The following is an 18,489-nucleotide window of genomic DNA, read 5'->3' on the forward strand; positions in this document are numbered from 1 at the left end:
GGGGAGGGGAGGAAGAACACTCCATCAGAAGACCAGGGAATGGATCAGCTGATCTTCTTAATGCATCAGAAAAGTAGGTGAAATAGTAAAGTTTATACAGTTCAGACCTCTAGAGCCTATGTCCATTCTATATGCCAGATACTAGAGCACCAGTTCTTCAAAATGAGCCTCTAATGAATAATTGTTCATCCCACCATAGTGAAGACAGATGTATCTTCATACCTCTTCCCCCATGGTAGAGATGAGGAAATAGACCAAAAGAATGCTTGGGGAATCTGAAATCACTTAGCCAAACTGGGAGACTCAAGAACAGAAATGATCAGTCTGGGTCATTTCTAGTTGGCAGTCATTAAACTATTAAGCTTAACCTTGTAATTTAAATTTATTTGAACTCCTGGATCCTCGATCAGCACTGGATTCCAGGAGCTTGCAATTTTGTTGAAGGAAGAGTATATACTATCATAAATATATAAGACCTTGTTTTAGTACCAAAGAAGAGACACAGTTAACAAGGGCAATGGGACATCACAGATGACAGAGATGACTGTGGGTGGTGTGGTGAGAGAAGACGTTAGAGAGAGAAAACTATGCTGATCACTGCCATGGTCTGAACAGCACCCCTCCAAATTCACAGGTTGAAGTGCTATGCCCCAATGTGCCTGTATTCGCAGGTAGGGCCTTTAGAGAAGTAATTAAGGCTAAATAAAGTCTTAAAGGTAGGGCCCTGATCCCATAAAATTAATATTCTTATAAGAAGAGATACCAGAGGGCTTGCTCTCTCTCCACCATGTGAGGACACAGTGAGAAGGAACCTGTCTGCAAGCCAGAAACACACCCCGACGGACCTTGATCTGGGACTTCCAGCCTCCAAAACTGTAAAGAAAGAAATTTCTGTTGGTTAAGCCCCCTGGTCCGTGGCATTTTGATATGTCAACCTGAGCAAACTCAGACAGCTACTGAGGGCAGCTAGCATCCCTGGAGAAGTAAACGATATCCTCCAATATGCTCAGGGGACGGCAATCTAGATCCAGCTCGCTACCTCTTCCTGTATGGCCTGTGAGCTAAAAAATGTTTTTTACATTTTCAAATGGTTGGTAAAAAAAAGCAAAAGAGAATAACATTTTGTGACTTGTGAAAATTACATGAAAGTCAAATTTCAATGTCCATAAATAAAGTTTGATTGGGGCACAACCATACCCATTCTTTCATGCTCTGTGGCTTCTTTCATGCTGTGACAGCAGAGTTGAGTAATTGTGACAGAGACTGGCCTGAAAAACTAAAATATTTACTATCTGGCCTTTTATGGGAAAAACTTGTCAGTCCTTGGTCTAAACTGGTGCTTTAACTTTACTGTGCATATCTGCCTGGGGACCTTGTCAAACTGTGAATTACAAGTCAGTGTATATGGGATGGGGCTTGAGGGTCTTCATTTCTCACAAGCTCCAGGTGATGTTAGTCCTACTGTATATGGACCATCACTTGATCAGGAAGGTCAACATCCATTTTACCTAAGATCCTGGTTTTCCTTTAGAGGAACATCTTTCTTAATGATCTGGATGACTGGGTAATCAGCCTCTACCACTCACAGAATTATCTTGGGATTCATCCTAAAATTTAAAAATCAGCCCTTAACAGGGGCTGAGTAGGACAAAAACAGAAAAGGAACCTCTGCTTTGTCTGTTGGCAATTGAAAGCCACTGTTAAAAGAAAAATAGGTCACAACTGAGCTTTTGTAGCTTATGTTAAAGTTCGTGATTCCTTCTCTTTTTTTTCATTTTTATGTTGTTCCTCTTGATAATTGTATTTTTCATTATATGTAGAATGGCTGTTTCCTTTATATGTTATACGTAAATCTCTTTTGTGAAGATGTACAAGAGGCCAATTCTTTATGACATGAACAAGCTATAACCCTCTTTTTTTTCAAGCTTTTAGAGTAAAACATCTAAAAGTAAATATTGAGATTTAAACTGATGAGAAACAGATTGGGTATTGCCTGTCAGAGCCCCAAAGGCCACAAAATAAATGGTAAAGTAACAGCAGCCTCAGCTGATTGAAACGCAGCCTATATTCACTGAGATTTCATATGCACGTCTTCCCTTCACCATCTCCTTAACAGATGTCATCAAATCAGATATACAGGGCCAGGGAAATGAAGTGCAAATACCACCCCAGGAGGTGCTGAGACCTAAGCTACAGAAGCCCCAACCTGTGAACCACACATGTGCAAGTTCCTAGGCGTAAATTCCTCAGGCAGGAGCCCAAGATGTCATTAGAACCAAAAAGTAAAACCTGTCATTTTAAGGATTGAGCCCTAATAACTTTCTGATATTTTCACATGAAGTGCCTATTCAGCCCACACATAAAACTAGCTACGGTATTTCGGAAAATATCTGGAAAAATTTATTGTACGTTTCTACACTGTTCTGAGTATCAAAGTCATAAATGATTAGCCTTTACATATTTGTGGGTTTTGTTGATTTACACACTTTTGATTGCTAAATTCAGCACAAACTATATTAATGTCTTAAGTTAAACAATCATTTTTGGACTACACTTACATTATCCATATTCTGTAGTTAAAAGGGTAAATAATGGGGAATAAGACCAAGGGTAATCAGTGATTTCACCAGAAGCCAAAATAGAGGTTGCGTTACAATCAAGATGAATAAACAATATTGCTACCCCTTACTGAATCCTTAGTATGCACTATGGTACATAGCATATTAAAATAAAATTATATATATATCTCAATATATAATATATGGCATTTAGCATAATAAAAGTAACTAATCAATAAATACATTCTCCTTTAATACTACTTACAAACATAAGAGGCAGTTTTCTTTCTTCCCATTTTACAGAAAGTGAAAGTGAGATGCAGAAATATCTTGTACTTTGGCCAAGGTTGCACAGATAGTAAGCCGCTCAGCCAGGGTTGGAATTCCCTGACACCAAATCCACTGTTCTTAGCGGCTAGCAATATTGTCTAGAAAAATGCATCACAAAACTCCAGACTGCTAAGAAACCTAGCATTCAAAGCCTTTAGAATTTCTCAAGCCCCATTCAGTTGAAGGGAAAAATCTCTCGGGATGATTTATTTTGTTAAATGACATTGTTTTGAAATGCCTGCCTCTCTAGGTAAAATGGAATAGCCTGTGGCAAACTACAGTTCCTACAAAGACAGGTTGGAAAACATGTCTTTTTATTTTTTTATTTTTTAATCTGTTTAAAGGTTTCAGATTTTTGCTGAAGTGATGCAAACTAAAGGGGTCAAGATTTCAGCAAAAGGAGAACTTTCATAAAAGCGAGTTGATGTCGTATAGAAGCTTTTTCCAAGGGGCATTTGTCAATTCTTGGTGTCTGGAAAGAACCTAAGAATCCAAGCTTTTCCTGGGCAGAGACCTATAGGTGGGGACAGATAAACCAGTAGAACTTTTTTTGTGGTCTTGCAGAGACAAAAATGGAGACTTGAACATTCAGGTTTCTACTAAGAAGAGGAAAAGAAAATGTGAACAACGTCAGTTTTCTCAATACATATGCCAGATTTTGAAGCCCTTGAGGAGAATAAAAAGCTAATTACGAAGCCACTAAGGAGCAAAATGAATTTTTCTGTCAGTCCTTGCTTGCTAAGAAGACAATGATTATAATGTGAGATCCACCCATCAGGGAGTGACCCAAGTGATCACACCAGGCTCTTTGTTATAAGCGCTGGAGGACTATATCCAAAGAACAAAGATGAATGGGAGAAACTGCAAACAGGACGTAACTCAGCTCAGTCCCTTACTGGGTTAAATTGATCAGCCCCCACTCTGTCTTTCTAGCAGAGAAAAGAGTGAATCTCTGGGCAGCAAGATAACAGAAGCTGAATAAATGAAATATTTTATATACAGTATTTAGCATTCAATCAAAAATTAGCAGACATGACAAGATACAGGACAATATAACTAATGCCAAAAAGGACAATAGAAATAGACCCACAGTGAGCCAGGAATTTTAATTAGAAGTTCAAGAAAATAAAGAACAAGTTAGAGAAAGATGCAGAGAATGAATACTTTCATTAGAGAATTGGAATTTATTAAACGAATGCAATGAAAATGCTGGAACTATAAAACATAATAACTAATATTAAGAACTTAATAGATGAGTTTATCAGCCAATTAGACACTACATAAAATAACCTTGGTAAAGTGGAGAAAGTTCATGGAAAACTTCAGCAATTTATTTTTATTTATTTATTTATATATATATATTTTTTGCAGTACGCGGGCCTCTCACTGTTGTGGCCTCTCCTGTTGCGGAGCACAAGCTCCGGACGCGCAGGCTCAGCGGCCATGGCTCACGGGCCCAGCCGCTCCGCGGCATGTGGAATCTTCCCGGACCAGGGCACGAACCCGTGTCCCCTGCATCGGCAGGCAGACTCTCAACCACTGCACCACCAGCGAAGCCCCAGCAATTTATTTTTAAATGAAAATATAGAAAAGTGAATAAAAGATGGTAGACACAATATATATATATATATCTAACATGCAACTAATTGGAGTACTATTAAGGGAGAGAAAATGAGGCACAAGCAGTATTTGAAGACATAATGAATAAGGAATTTCTAATCTGATTAAGGACATTAACTCTCAGATTGAAGAATCTCAATGAACTTCAAGCAAGATGCCACCAACACACACACACACAGAGCACACATCATAATTAGCCACAACATAATCAAACTGCCATAAGCCAAAACCAAGAAATACATTAAAAACAGAGAAAACAGGCATTTCTCTGAAAGGAGAAATAATAAACTTAAAATTGACTTCTCAACAGAAATGATGGAAGTCAAAGAAAATAACTGCTAACCTAGAATTCTACACCCTGCAAAAATATCCTTCAAAAATAAAGACAATAAAAACATTTTCAGACAAACAAAACTGAGTTTATCGCTAGTTAGACTGTACCAAAGAAAATTCTAAAGGGAGTTATTTAACCAGAAAGAAACAAGGAAATGCCAGATGAAAACAGAAAGGGTAAATATGTGGGTAACTATATTTTAATGGGAATTAATGTCTTGTGATCTTTAAAATATATTTAGAATAACAATTCATAACAAAAATCAGAGGACAGGAAGAGGTAAATGCAGTTAAATTATTCAGAGATGCTACTATAAGTGACGGGAATAATTTGAATCTGATTGTAGTAAGTCAAAGGCACATGTTAATACAAAACAGGAAATGAATATATAACAAGTTATTAAAGTGAAAAAATGGAACAGTTATAAAATGATTAATTTTACAAAGGCATGAAGGAAGAGAAAGGAATACTGAAATCCCTAAGACCAATAAAAAAAAGGATGACAGATATAAACCTGACTATGTCAATAATCAAGTTCCAGTGGACTAAATATTCCCACGCTAAACAATTAAGATGATGAGACTAGTTAAACATTAAAGACACATAAATCTATAAATTTTAGGAACAGAAAAAGATATACCATGCAACTATCACCAAAGTCACTGGTAAGACCATAATGATACCAGAATTCCCAAATTTCTTTTTGAAGCAATTTCAGGAATATAAACCTATTCCTGAAAAGAAAAGTCAATTTCTTGTTTCCTTATGGGTTTAAATTTTTCTCATGTTTTGTGTATTACTGCTCTCTACTGGAAAAAGAAAAAAAAACTGAGATAAACAAAGATCCAGATGGTTTCTTAGAGGAGGGTGGGTAAGTTTTCCAGGATGTGAGGGAAATTTCAGAATGACTGTTCCTCCCCAATTTCAAGGCTAGCATCTTACATTTACATGAGCTCAGAGGAAAATCAGAGTACTGAAACCACGAAATATCATGATCAACAAACCCTGCAGGAGGATTGTTTTTACAATCTTCATTGCCAGCCACCAAACTTCTTTGGTCGTTCCTTATGGCTTAGTTTATCTTTTCATGTGATACATTTATCTACCTCCGCCTCCTTCCTTCTCTCCCTTTCAGACCTTTCCTCTGCACAATCTAGAATTGCCATGATGCAATCAGCACATGAATCTATCTCCCCAACCTCTTTTTCAACATGCCCACCCACTTTGTGGCCTGGCAGTCTGTGGTCATGGCCACGACTGATCGGGTAACATAGCGGTGACTTGGCAAATGCCATCGCCTGCTGGCTCCGCTATCCTTTTACAGAAGCGCATGTCTGGCACATGCCCAATCCTGGGTGTGTGCACTCTACCATGTGCCTTTCATGTATCTCACCTGAGGAGCTGAACATGTCTGGAGAAAATCACACACTGTCTGACAACACTAACTCTGTTGTGGCAGCCTCGGTTTCTCAGTCATGATGTTGTAATATCATGACTAATGATGTAATGAATGTATTACATCCATTTTCCCCCCATTAGAATTTCCCTATATCCACCTTCCTGTCGCTCTCATAGCTCCTCTCACACTTCAGTGAGAAACAAGAAATCATGTGCCTTGAATGTCTCCACCTTTTCACAAACAAAACTCAAATCTACCTGCAGAGGCCTATCTCTTCTCCCTTCCTGCTACCCCTGCTTCTATGATCACTCTCACATACAGAGAGATACATACACCCTGGATCCATCTTCTCCCAAAGACCTTGAGTGATTTTCCTCCTCTCTCCTGCATCATCAGTCTCTCGCTCCCTCTTTGATCTTTTCCATCAATATTTATAAACGGTCTGATTTTCAGAAAACAACTATTCTGATTCTACATCTACCCCTTGCTGTGGATACATTTCTCTATTCCCCTCTCAAGAGTTGTCTACTTAATATCTTCTCCTAATGTTCACCAACTCTATCACCCAAAACTTCTCTGGTCAAAATAATCAAGACGGTGTACTGCCAAATCTAATGAACACTAAGTTCCCACTCAAACTTTCACTCCTTCATCTGTAAAATAATTTCCTCCTTTAGTTTAAATACCACTATTCTCTCCTGGTTTTCACCCTATGTCACTGGCTGCTGCTTCTTCTCTTGACTTCTGATCACTGGGTTTCCCCAGGGCATGGTCTGAGGCACACTGCTTTCTTCTCTCAACATATACTGTCTACTGTCAAATTTACATCACCTTCCAGACTGCTGCTCTGAGCTCCAGATAAGTATGGTCATTTAAATGTCTCATACACACCCCAAACATCCCAGCCTCCGCTAACCTATTCTTCCCCAGCCATCCCCATGAATACACATCAGTGATTTAAACACAGACAGCTGCTGAAACAAAAATCCTGGCCATTCTTGAGTTTCCCTTTCTCCTGTTCCCCATATCAAATGTTCTACCTCTCTTACCAGCACTGTTGAAATGGGCTCCCCACTGGTCTCTGGTTGAGCTCATGCCACTTTAATTCATTCTCTACAAGTATCTGGAGAACAATTTCTAAAACTTTTAATTTTGAAATAATTGCAGACTTACAGGAAACTGCAAAAATAATATAGAGAGATTCCTGTGTACCCTTCACCCAATTTCCCCCACTGGTTATGTCTTGCATACCTACAGTAAATATCAAAACCAGGAAATTAACAATGGCATAATGAGTGTGTAGAGTGGTAGGCCATTCGATCACATACACAGATTCACATAACCAATACTGCAGAGGAGAAATCTATTTAAATCTAAAATGATCACAATACTTGCTCTTCTTAATATCCTTGAACAACTACCTTTCCATTTAGTCTAAACAAAAATTCAAACTCCTCACCCAGGTCTATGTGGTTTGCTCCCAGCCCAATTTTTCACCTCATCCTGTGCCTCTGGGTCCCTCACCTTCTGTGCCCCAGTTTCACTATTTACATTCTTTCATTCCCCCAAACAGGCTGACCCTGCCTTCAACTCAACCCCTTTTCACGTATTCTTCGCTTTATCTGAAGTATCCTTTCCCTAGCTTACATATTACCCCCAGATCACCCTATAACATACCTAAGCGTTTTCTTTCAGCACCTGCATGTCCTTCCATGGACTACACACAATTTGCAATTATATATGCATTTGTTTACATATTTGACTTCTGTATTTCTCCTCCACCAGACTATAAATTCCATTGGGAAGATAAAATACAGGTCATGAACATCTTCTATCCTTATTACCTAGCATAGAGCATTAACCTATGTAGCAGGTGCTCCAGATAATGAATAAATAAGGTGGGATAAAAATAAAAGGGAAAGAGAAATTAGTAAAATAAGAAAGGAAAATTCATAGCCTGAAAACATTCTGAGAACCTTTGATGAAAGACTCGGTGTAAGACTGGAGACATGTTAAGTAGAACTGAAGTTGCTTGCCTCTGCGGTATGGCCCCCTCCTGTGAGTATATAATTCTAATTAATACTAATTGAATTTAACTCTGCATCAAAGGGGAAATTGATTTTTTTTCTGCATACAGCTCCTAAACATCAGGTCTGAAAGGCACAACTCCACATTTTAACACAGAGCTCTCTTTTCACTTTAGAAGCCATGAGGAAGCATGAGTATTGGCCTAGGGACATAATCTTTTCTCTGTCCCTCAAAAGGGAACGTGGTGTCCTTTTTGTCCTCAGTACCCAAAGTCAAATATTTTCTTGCTATGCCAACCAAATATTATCAGTGATACCCAACTCTGATAAGTCTTAAAAATAGATAAGCCAGACATCACAGAAAAGGGAGGGAGATATAAAATAAGAATGCTCACGATTTAAAAAATTTTGAGAATCTTCAATGAACAACTAGACTAACTGAATGTAAAGAGCCCTTTACCTGGAAGCAGGTACCTGGTTTCCAGCCCCAGCTCTGCTCCCAGCTAGCTAAGGCCAGCTACTTTAGCTATCTCAGTCTCGGTTTTCTAGCCATTAAATCAAAGGCATTAAGTGGCGAACTAAAGACCCTTCTGGTTCTCTCAACCCAAAGTTGTATTCATAAGCTACCATGTGAGTAGGAAAACAAAAAAAAAAAAAAGGGAAAAAAACAGTCTGTTACGCTGACTGGCTACTGTTCTGTGAGCAGATGATCACTTTTGCATGAAGAAGACTTCGTATTTTCTTTGTTGCTTCACTGTAGCGTGCCACTTTTTCTACCTTGTCAAAAGATCCTATTATAGAAACTGCCAGATCTATTAGTATATCTTAATGACCACATCTTGGGCTGCTTTTAGCCTCCAGTGGGGCAAAATTGTCATGATTTATGCTTTACGAACAATGTTATTTTTACATTAGTAAGCAATTAAAGAGCCCAGCAGCACTCCTGAGAACTTCAAGAAACTGTAGAAGGACTGCCGTCATTTTGATTTATATCTGCTTTAATTATATTCACAGAAAACTTATAAAAGAAGACGACTGTGTCAAAATGTTTATGGTGCTCATAACAGATGTTTGTAAAAAGAGAACATTCATGCTTCACACTGACTATAAAGCAGCATACAAAGTTAGAGAGAATGGGCTCAGACAAGGTCACACAAGGATGATAAGCAGTGTTGGGTCTCAGACCTGTCAACCCAAGAAATTAAGATGAAAGGGATTTCACTCCAGGATGAAGCTTCTATCTTATGTGTGTCCATCTAGTAGGGTGACAGTAAACCTGATCTTTACTTGGAGAGGGGGACAGCATTCTTTACACTTGAAGCAATGTGGAACCTATTAACAAAAATAACTGTTGTGAATATAACAGCTAAAAAAAAGGCAAAGATCTCCTGCCAGCAGTGAGCAGAATCAAGGCCAGGAATTACTGCATCCCTTCTCCAAGATGTAGGCTATTGAGAATCAATTCTTCTAATTCAACTGAAAGATTTACTCTCACATTTTTGAGGTCTCACCATATAATACTTATTTCTTTCTTCCTTCATGTGTTTTGTCTTATTTTGTCTTCATCGATCTCTCTGTCCTATACATTTACTATCAAAACCTTACTTAATTATGCAAAGGCTACATAATGCATAAGAATAATTGTAGAAAAATGGTATCAGATCAGAATATGAATCTTCCCATTTAAATATTTTTGAGCTTTCCAGATTTAGCCAAAAAGTTGGTAGGGATCTAAATCCCACACTCTTCCTAAAGTCATAGAGCCTTCCCTGGACAAGCACACCAGCATCATCTGGGAGCCTGCTGGAGTGAAAAATCTCTGTCTCAGACTTACTGAATCAGAGAGCAGGGAGTCATGAGTACATGGGTACATTAATATTTGAGAAATACTGTAACAAGGTTAGCAGGGCCAGGCATGGGGGGTGTCAGTGTGTTATCAGGGAAATTTAATCATGATACAAGGTCTATAGCTCTAAAAAAAAAAAAAAGGAAGAATAAGAGGAGGAATAAGAGAAGAAGGAAGAGATGGATGAAGAGGAAGAGGGAGAGGGAAAGGGGGAGAGGAGAAGAGGGGGAGGAAGAAGAAGGGGAGGGGGAGGGGGAGAAGTAAAGGGGAGGGGAGGAGAGGAGGAGGAGGGGGAGGAAAAGGGAGGGGGAGGGGGAGGAGAGGGGAGGAGAGGAGGAGGAAGGGAAGGGGAAGGGAGGGGGAGGAGTAAAGGGGAGGGGAGGGGGAGGGGAAGGGGAGGAGTAAAGGGGAGGCAGAGGGGAGGAGAGGAGGAGGAAAGAAGAACAGGTGGAGGAGGAGGAGGACAAGGACTAGAATGAGGAAGAAGGAGGCAGTGGCTTTTTACAGTTATGCCACAAATTCCTCTGTTCCATGTTTGCTCTAAAATGAACCAAATCGGGCTTCCAGGAAGATGGCAGAAGAGTAAGACGCGAAGATCACCTTCCTCCCCACAGATACACCAGAAATACATCTACATGTGGAACAACTCCTACAGAACACCTACTGAACGCTGGCAGAAGACCTCAGACCTCCCAAAAGGCAAGAAACCCCCCACGTACCTGGGTAGGGCAAAAGAAAAAAGAATAAACAGGGACAAAAGAATACGGACGGGATCTGCACCACTGGGAGGGAGCTGTGAAGGAGGAAAGGTTTCCACACACTAGGAAACACCCTCGCGGGCGGAGACTACGGGTGGCGGAGGGGGGGAGCTTCGGGGCCGCGGAGGAGAGCACAGCAACAGGGGTGTGGAGGGCAAAGCGGAGAGATTCCAGCACAGAGGATAAGGGCCAACCTGCACTCACCAGTCCAAGAGGCTTGTCTGCTCACCCACCGGGGCAGGCGGGGCTGGGAGTTGAGGCTCGGCCTTTGGTCGGAGCGCCGGGAGAGGGCTGGGGTTGGTGGCGTGAACACAGCCTGCAGGGGGTTAGTGCGCCACGGCTGGCTGGGAGGGAGTCTGGGGAAAAGTCTGGAGCTGCCGAAGAGGCAGGAGACTTTTTCTTCCCTCTTTGTTTACTGGTGCGCAAGGAGAGGGGATTAAGAGCGCTGCTTAAAGGAGCTCCAGAGACGGGCGCGAGCCGCGGCTAAAAGCGCAAACCCCAGAAACGGGCATGAGACGCTAACGCTGCTGCTGCCTACACCAAGAAGCCTGTGTGCAAGCACAGGCCACTATCCACACTATCCCACACTACCCCCTTCAGGGGAGCCTGTGCAGCCCGCCACTGCCAGGGTCCCGGGATCCAGGGACAAGTCCCCTGGGAGAATGCACGGCACGCCTCAGGCTGGTGCAATGTCATGCCGTTCTCTGCCGCTGCAGGCCCGCCCCGCACTCCGTGCCCCTCCCTCCCCCCCGGCCTGAGTAAGCCAGAGCCCCCGAATCGGCGGCTCCTGTAACCCCGTCCTGTCTGAGCGAAGAACAGACGCCCTCCTGTGACCTACACACAGAGGCGGGGCCAAACCCAAAGCTGAGCCCCGGGAGCTGTGAGAACAAAGAAGAGAAAGGGAAATCTTTCCCAGCAGCCTCAGAAGCAGCGGATTGAATCTCCACAATCAACTTGATGTAACCTGCATCTGTGGAATACATGAAGAGACAACGAATCATCCCAAATTAAGGAGGTGGACGTTGAGAGAAAGATTTATGATTTCTTCCCCTTCTCCTCTTTTTGTGAGTGTGTATGTGTAGGCTTCTGTGTGAGATTCTGTCTGTATAGCTTTGCTTTCACCATTTGTCCGAGGGTTCTATCCGTCCGTTTATTTTTTTCTAATTTTTTCTTAATAATTACTTTTTATTTTAATAACTTTATTTTACTTTACTTTACCTTCGTTCTTTCTTTCCTTCCTTCCCTCCTTTAGACAACAAATCATCCCAAATTGAGGAGGTGGACTTTGAGAGCAAGATTTATGATGTTTTCCCCTTTTCCTCTTTTTGTGAGTGTGTATGTGTATGCTTCTGTGTGAGATTTTGTCTGTATAGCTTTACTTCCACCATTTGTCCTAGGGTTCTATCCGTCCATTTTTTTTCCTCTTAATAACTAGTTTTTTTATTTTAATAACTTTATTATATTTTGTCTTACTTTATTTTATTTTACTTTATCTTCTTTCTTTTTTTTCTTCCTTCCCTCCTTCCTTCCTTCCTCCCTCCCTCCTTCCCTCCGTTCTTTCTTTCTTTCTACTTCTACTACTTCTTTCTTTCTACTTTTTCTCCCTTTTATTCTGAGCCGTGTGGATGAAAGGCTCTTGGTACTGCAGCCAGGAGTCAGTGCTGTGCCTCTGAGGTGGGAGAGCCAACTTCAGGACACTGGTCCACAAGAGACCTCCCAGCTCCACATAATATCAAACGGTGAAAATCTCCCAGATATCTCCATCTCAACACCAGCAGCCAGCTTCACTCAACGACCAGGAAGCTACAGTGCTGGACACCCTATGCCAAACAACTAGCAAGACAGGAACACAACCCCACCTATTAGCAGAGAGGCTGCCTAAAATCATAATAAGTCCACAGACACCCCAAAACACACCACCAGACGTGGACCTGCCCACCAGAAAGACAAGATCCAGCCTCATCCACCAGAACACAGGCACTAGTCCCCTCCACCAGGAAGCCTACACAAACCACTGAACCAAAATGAGCCACTGCGGACAGACACCAAAAACAACGGGAACTACGAACCTTCAGCCTGCAAAAAGGAGACCCCAAGCACAGTAAGATAAGCAAAATGAGAAGACAGAAAAACACACAGCAGATGAAGGAGCAAGGTAAAAACCCACCAGACCTAACAAATGAAGAGGAAATAGGCAGTCTACCTGAAAAAGAATTCAGAATAATGATAGTAAAGAGGATCCAATATCTTGGAAATAGAATAGACAAAATGCAAGAAACATTTAACAAGGACCTAGAAGAACTAAAGATGAAACAAACAATGATGAACAACACAATAAATGAAATTAAAAATACTCTAGATGGGATCAATAGCAGAATAACTGAGGCAGAAGAACAGATAAGTGACCTGGAAGATAAAATAGTGAAAATAACTACTGCAGACCAGAATAAAGAAAAAAGAATGAAAAGAACTGAGGACAGTCTCAGAGACCTCTGGGACAACATTAAACACACCAACATTCAAATTATAGGGATTCCAGAAGAAGAAGAGAAAAAGAAAGGGACTGAGAAAATATTTGAAGAGATTATAGTTGAAAACTTCCCTAATATGGGAAAGGAAATAGTTATTCAAGTCCAGGAAGCACAGAGAGTCCCATACAGGATAAATCCAAGAAGAAATACGCCAAGACACATATTAATCAAACTATCAAAAATTAAATACATAGAAAACATATTAAAAGCAGCAAGGGAAAAACAACAAATAACACACAAGGGAATCCCCATAAGGTTAACAGCTAATCTTTCAGCAGAAACTCTGCAAGGCAGAAGGGACTGGCAGGACATATTTACAGTGATGAAGGAGAAAAACCTGAAACCAAGATTACTCTACCCAGCAAGGATCTCATTCAGATTTGATGGGGAAATTAAAACCTTTACAGAAAAGCAAAAGCTGAGAGAGTTCAGCACCACCAAACCAGCTCTACAACAACTGCTAAAGGAGCTTCTCTAGGCAAGAAACAAACACAAGGAAAAGACCTACAATAACGAACCCAAAACAATTATGAAAATGGGAATAGGAACATACATATGGATAATTACCTTAAATGTAAATGGACTAAATGCTCCCACCAAAAGACACAGACTGGTTGAATGGATACAAAAACAAGACCCATATATTTGCTGTCTACAAGAGACTCACTTCAGACCTAGAGACACATACAAACTGAAAGTAAGGGGATGGAAAAAGATATTTCATGCAAATGGAAACCAAAAGAAAGCTGGAGTAGCAATTCTCATATCAGACAAAATAGACTTTAAAATAAAGACTATTAGAAGAGACAAAGAAGGACACTACATAATGATCAAGGGATCGACCCAAGAAGGAGATATAACAATTGTAAATATTTATGCACCCAACATAGGAGCACCTCAGTACATAAGGCAAATACTAACAGCCATAAAAGGGGAAATGGACAGTAACATATTCATAGTAAGGGACTTTAACACCCCACTCTCACCAATGAACAGATCATCCAAAATGAAAATAAATAAGGAAACACAAGCTTTAAATGATGCATTAAACAAGATAGACTTAATTGATATTTATAGGACACTCCATCCAAAAACAACAGAATACACATTTTTCTCAAGTGCTCATGGAACATTCTCCAGGATAAATCATATCTTGGGTCACAAATCAAGCCTTGGTAAATTTAAGAAAATTTAAATTGTATCAAGTATCTTTTCCGACCACAATGCTATGAGACTAGATATCAATTACAGGAAAAGATCTGTAAAAAATACAAACACATGGAGGCTAAACAATACACTACTTAATAACGAAGTGATCACTGAAGAAATCAAAGAGGAAATAAAAATATACCTAGAAACAAATGATAATGGAGACACGACGACCCAAAATCTATGGGATGCAGCAAAAGCAGTTCTAAGAGGGAAGTTTATAGCAATACAATCTGACCTTAAGAAACATCTCGAATAAACAACCTAACCTTGCACCTAAATCAATTATAGAAAGAAGAACAAAAAAACCCCAAAGTTAGCAGGACAGAAATCATAAAGATCAGATCAGAAATAAATGAAAAAGAAATGAAGGAAACGATAGCAAAGATCAATAAAACTAAAAGCTGGTTCTTTGAGAAGATAAACAAACTTGAAAAACCATTAGCCAGACGCATCAAGAAAAAAAGGGAGAAGACTCAAATCAACAGAATTAGAAATGAAAAAGAAGTAACAACTGACACTGCAGAAATACAAAAGATCATGAGAGATTACTACAAGCAACTCTATGCTAATAAAATGGACAACCTGGAAGAAATGGACAAATTCTTAGAAATGCACAACCTTCTGAGACTGAATCAGGAAGAAATAGAAAATATGAACAGACCAATCACAAGCACTGAAATTGAAACTGTGATTAAAAACCTTCCAACAAACAAAAGCCCAGGACCAGATGGCTCACAGGCGAATTCTATCAAACATTTAGAGAAAAGCTAACACCCATCCTTCTCAAACTCTTCCAAAATATAGCAGAAGGAGGAACACTCCCAAACTCATTCTACAAGGCCACCATCACCCTGATACCAAAACCAGACAAGGATGTCACAAAGAAAGCAAACTACAGGGCAATATCACTGATGAGCATAGATGCAAAAATCCTCAACAAAATACTAGCAAACAGAATCCAACAGCACATTAAATGGATCATACACCATGATCAAGTGGGGTTTATTCCAGGAATCAAGGATTCTTCAATATACACAAATCAATCAACATGATACACAATATTAACAAACTGAAGGAGAAAAACCACATGACCATCTCAATAGACGCAGAGAAAGCTTTCGACAAAATTCAACACCCATTTATGATAAAAATCCTGCAGAAAGTAGGCATAGAGGGAACTTTCCTCAACATAGTAAAGGCCATATATGACAAACCCACAGCCAACATCGTCCTCAATGGTGAAAAACTGAAAGTATTTCCACTAAGATCAGGAACAAGACAAGGTTACTCACTCTCACCACTTTTATTCAACATAGTTTTGGAAGTTTTAGCCACAGCGAACAGAGAAGAAAAGGAAATAAAAGGAATCCAAATTGGAAAAGAAGAAGTAAAGCTGTCACTGTTTGCAGATGACATGATACTATACACAGAGAATCGTAAAGATGCTACCAGAAAACTACTAGAGCTAATCAATGAATTTGGTAAAGTAGCAGGATACAAAATTAATGCACAGAAATCTCTGGCATTCCTATACACTAATGATGAAAAATCTGAAAGTGAAATCAAGAAAACACTCCCATTTACCACTGCAACAAAAAGAATAAAGTATCTAGGAATAAACTTACCTAAGGAGACAAAAGACCTGTATGCAGAAAATTATAAGACACTGATGAAAGAAATGAAAGATGATACAAACAGATGGAGAGATATACCATGTTCTTGGATTGGAAGAATCAACATTGTGAAAATGACTCTACTACCCAAAGCAATCTACAGATTCAATGCAATCCCTATCAAACTACCACTGGCATTTTTCACAGAACTAGAACAAAAAATTTCACAATTTGTATGGAAACACAAAAGACCCCGAATAGCCAAAGCAATCTTGAGAACGAAAAACGGAGCTGGAGGAATCAGGCTCCCTGACTTCAGACTATACTACAAATGTACAGTAATCAAGACAGTATGGTACTGGCACAAAACCAGAAATATAGATCAATGGAACAGGATAGAAAGCTCAGCGATAAACCCACAAACACATGGTCACCTTATCTTTGAAAAAGGAGGCAGGAATGTACAGTGGAGAAAGGACAGCCTCTTCAATAAGTGGTGCTGGGAAAACTGGACAGGTACATGTAAAGGTATGAGATTAGATCACTCCCTAACACCATACACAAAAATAAGCTCAAACTGGATTAAAGACCTAAATGTAAGGCCAGAAACTATCAAACTCTTAGAGGAAAACATACGCAGGACACTCTATGACATAAATCACAGCAAGATCCTTTTTGACGCAATTCTAGAGAAATGGAAATAAAAACAAAAATAAGCAAATGGGACCTAATGAAACTTCAAAGCTTTTGCACAGCAAAGGAAACCTTAAATAAGACCAAAAGACAATCATCAGAATGGGAGAAAATATTTGTAAATGAAGCAACTGACAAAGGATTAATCTCCAAAATTTACAAGCAGCTCATGCAGCTTAATAACAAAAAAAACCCAACTCAATCCCAAAATGGACAGAAGACCTAAACAGACATTTCTCCAAAGAAGATATACAGACTGCCAACAAACACATGAAAGAATGCTCAACATCACTAATCATTAGAGAAATGCAAATCAAAACTACAATGAGATATCATCTCACACCAGTCAGAATGGCCATCAGCAAAAAATCTAGAAACAATAAATGCTGGAGAGGGTGTGGAGAAAAGGGAACCCTCTTGCACTGTTGGTGGGAATGTAAATTGATAGAGCCACTGTAGAGAACAGTATGGAGGTTCCTTAAAAAACTACAAATAGAACTACCATACGATTCAGCAATCCCACTACTGGGCATATACCCTGAGAAAACCATAATCCAAAAAGAGTCATGCACCAAAATGTTCATTGCAGTGCTATTTACAATAGCCAGGACATGGAAGCAACCAAAGTGTCCATCAACAGATGAATGGATAAAGAAGATGTGGCACATATATACAATGGAATATTACTCAGCCATAAAAAGAAACGAAATTGAGCTATTTGTAATGAGGTGGATAGACCTAGAGTCTGTCATACAGAGTGAAATAAGTCAGAAAGAGAGAGATAAATACTGTATGCTAACACATATATATGGAATTTAAGGGAAAAAAATGTCATGAAGAACCTTGGGGTAAGACAGGAATAAAGACACAGACCTACTAGAGAATGGACTTGAGGATATGAGGAGGGGGAAGGGTAAGCTGTGACAAAGCGAGAGAGAGGCATGGACATATATACACTACCAAACGTAAGGTAGATAGCTAGTGGGAAGCAGCCGCACAGCACAGGGAGATCAGCTCGGTGACCACTTGGAGGGGTGGGATAGGGAGGTTGGGAGGGAGGGAGACGCAAGAGGGAAGAGATATGGGAACATATGTATATATATAACTGATTCATTTTGTTGTAAAGCAGAAACTAACACACCATTGTATAGCCATTGTACTCCAATAAAGATGTTTTAAAAAAAAATGAACCAAATCTCTAATACCACACATCCAGTAGATATACTTTCCACGTTTGGGACATGCCAAGAGCACAATGACCTTCTTTGACCCCAAGTCTCCTGCTTTGAAAAAGCAGTCTTATACATGCCTCCCACCTAAAAACAGCAGTAGGTGGCAGGCAGTTTCTCTGGAGCTTGAAACTTTGCATTCAAATAATCAGATCTCAATGTCTATAGGGTAAGACTTTCACAGCATTTCAGAATAAGCTTGGAGGATGCCACAGATTAAACGGCAGTCCATGTCAGTTCAATGATAGTCCACATGAAGATTTCTACAGAAATAATGAGGCAGCAGTCAAATCTAGCTTCACTTATGCACTTTCCTCTCTCATTTCTCCCTATACGTTA

This window comes from Phocoena sinus, chromosome 14, assembly GCF_008692025.1.
Source record: "Phocoena sinus isolate mPhoSin1 chromosome 14, mPhoSin1.pri, whole genome shotgun sequence".
NCBI lineage: Eukaryota > Metazoa > Chordata > Mammalia > Artiodactyla > Phocoenidae > Phocoena > Phocoena sinus.